Source organism: Lontra canadensis, unplaced genomic scaffold (assembly GCF_010015895.1).
Source record: "Lontra canadensis isolate GAN:19392208 unplaced genomic scaffold, GSC_riverotter_1.0 scaffold73, whole genome shotgun sequence".
Classification (NCBI taxonomy): domain Eukaryota; kingdom Metazoa; phylum Chordata; class Mammalia; order Carnivora; family Mustelidae; genus Lontra; species Lontra canadensis.
In genome coordinates, this window is record NW_022631067.1 from 66,509 (window position 1) to 69,656 (window position 3,148).

A 3,148-nucleotide genomic window follows, 5' to 3' on the forward strand; every position below is an offset into this window, starting at 1 on the left:
TGTTCAACATAATCCTGGAATTCTAGCCAGAGCACTTAGTTATGCAAGGATAAGAAATAAAGGGAATCCAAATTTGGAAAAAGAAGCAGACCTATCTCTACATGCAGATGACGTGATCCTATTATGTAGAAAACTCTAAATAAATATATGTATGTAAACACACACACAAACTGTTAAAACTAATAAATACATTCAGGATATAAAGTCAACACCCAAGAACTGGTTGTATTTCTATACACTAGGCATGAACAATCCAAAAAGGAAACTAAGAGCACAATTCCATTTACAGTAGCATCCAAAAGAATAAATACTTGGGAATAAATTTAACCAAAGATGTGAAAGACTTGCACAATGAAAAGTACAAAACATTGCTGGAAGAAATTAAAGACAGCATAAATAAATGGAAAGACAGCCTGTGTCGATGGATTAGATGACATGATACTAAGAAGATCTACAAATCCAATGAAATCTCCATGACAATTCCAATGCTTTTTTTTTCTTTTACAAAAATGGGAAAAAAAAGTAAATGCACATGGAACTGAAGGAAACCACAAAACACCAAAGCAATTCTGAAAAAGAACAAAGTTGGATGGGTGCCTGGATGCCTCAGATAGTTAGACGTTTGCCTTCAGCTCAGGTCATGATCTCAGGGTGCTGGGATCGAGCCCCACATTGAGCTCCCTGCTCAGTGGGGAGCCTGCTGCCCCCTCTCTCTCTCCCTGTTGCTCTGCCGACTTGTGATCTCTCTCCCTGTCAAATAAATAAATAAAATCTTTTAAAAAATAAGAAGAAGAAAAACTAAAATTATAGAAATCTTAGAGGAAAACCTAAGTGAAAACCTGCATAACCTTGGATTTGGCAGTAGTTTTGTTAATATAATACCAAAAGCATAGTAAACAAAATAAGAGAGAAATTAAACTTCATTAAATTAAAAATTTGTGTATCAAAGGACACTCTCAAGAGAGTGAAAAGACAGTGGAAAGAATGGGAAAAGATATGTGCAAATCACATATCTGAGAGTAACCAGTGGTAAAGGACTCCAAGAGCTCAAGAACAAAAAGATAAACAGCCCAATTTAAAAGTGGGCATAAGATCTGAATAGACATTTCTCCAAAGACCTATAAATGGCCAAATAAGATGCTAACATCACCAGTTATTACAGAAACACAAATCAACTAAAAGAGCTACCACTTCCCACCCACTAGAATGATTATAGTAACAAAGAAAGAATAAAAAGCCCTGGTAAGGATGCAGAGAAACTGGAACCTCATGCACTGGTCATGGGACTCTAAAATGAGCAGTTGCTGTAGAAAGTTGGCCAGTTCCTCAAAAAGTCAGGCACCAAATTAGCACATGAGCCAACAATTCCACTCCTAGGGACACATTCAAAGGAACCAAAAACAGGGCTCAGATATTTATACACTCCTGTTCACAGCAACATTATTCACAATAGTCGAAAGGTGGAAACAACCCAGGTGTCCATCCACTGATGAATGTGATATAGGTGGTATATGTTATGAAATATTACTCGGCCATAAAAAAGAACAAAGTTCTCATAAAAGAACCTTAAAAATATGCTAGGTAAAGTCCAACACAAAAGGACAAATACTGTAAGATTCCCCTTATATGGATTGGTCTAGATAGGCAAAGTCAGACACATAGTAGATTAAAGGTTATCAGGGGGCACCTGGGTGGTTCCATAGTTAAGCCTCTGCCTTCAGCTCAGGTTATGATCCCAGAGCCCTGGGATTAAGTCCCACATCAGGTTCTGTGCTCAGTGGGGATTCTGCTTCTCCCTCTGGCCCTCACCCGACTTGTGCTCATTCTCTCTTGCTCTCAAATAAGTAAATAAAATCTTAAAAAAAAAAAGAAAAAGATTTGAGGTTATCAGGAGCTGGCAGGAAGGATGAATATGGAGTTAATGCTTAACAGGTACAAAATTTGTTTGGGATGATGAAAAAATTGGAAATCAATGCCACCGAATTGTACAGTTAAAAATGGTTAAGATGGCTATCTCTCTCTATAAGCACACACTCACACACTTAATTTCTTAGAGCAGTTTAGATTTACAGGAAAATGGAACAGAAAGCACAAGCTCCCACGGACTCCCCGCCCATACCCGTATCCATACCTCGCACTGGTTTATTTGTGTCAATAATGACGCATTATTATTACCTTAAGTCCTTAGTTCATGTTATGCTTATTTTACCAGAATAAAGACAAAAAACAAAACAACAAAAAAACAAACGGATGGGGGTATATCACGGGGACAGAGGAGCCAAGCTGAAGGAGCTCCCAATGGCCAATGTTGAAAAAATTGAAGCCCTAAAATAATACTGTGTAGGATTAGAATCTAAAGTGAAAGTCCACACTAATGATTGAATAAATAGGAGGAGAAACAAATTTTCATTACAGAAGAATTCCAAATAATATATGCAGATATTCTCCCTTCCGGAGATGGAGCTTAAATCCCTTGCCTTCTAAAAACAGACTAACTCCCAAAAAAAAACCTTGGTCCTGTTGAGGACAGGCTGAACTTCATGACTTGCTTCTAAAGCATGCATTACGGACAGGGAAAAACAGTAACCTCACAGCGGGAAAACCTGGTAGACACCATCGAGATTAACACCATCTGTTGTAAGTCGTGCTGATACTGTGTACCTCAGGTATGAGAATAGTACGTCATCCACATCGGTGGTATTTTCTTCCCAAAACCAAGAAGTCTAGTCCAATATGAGAAATACATCAAAAAAACTCAAATCGAGGGACAATCTACAAAACAGCCAACCAGTCCTCCTCAAACCCAGCTAGGTCATGAAAGACCAGAGAAGCCTGAGACATGGTCACAGCGGAGAGGAGCCCAAGTGCAGTGTGGCTCCTAAACAGGGTGCTCGGGCAGCATGAGGACATTAATGGAAAAACGGTGAAATCCCAGTAAAGCCTGGAGTTACGTTACTTGTAGTGTACTGGTGTGCACTTCTTTATGACAAGGTTCCTTGGTCACTTAAGATGTGAATGGGAGAAACCCGGTGAGGGGTCTGTGGGAGCTCTCTCTGCTACCTCTGCAGCTTTTTTTCATAAACCTAAAATTAGTCCAAAAGAAAAGCTGATTGAAAAAGGGGGAAAAAAGACATAATATGCAATTTAC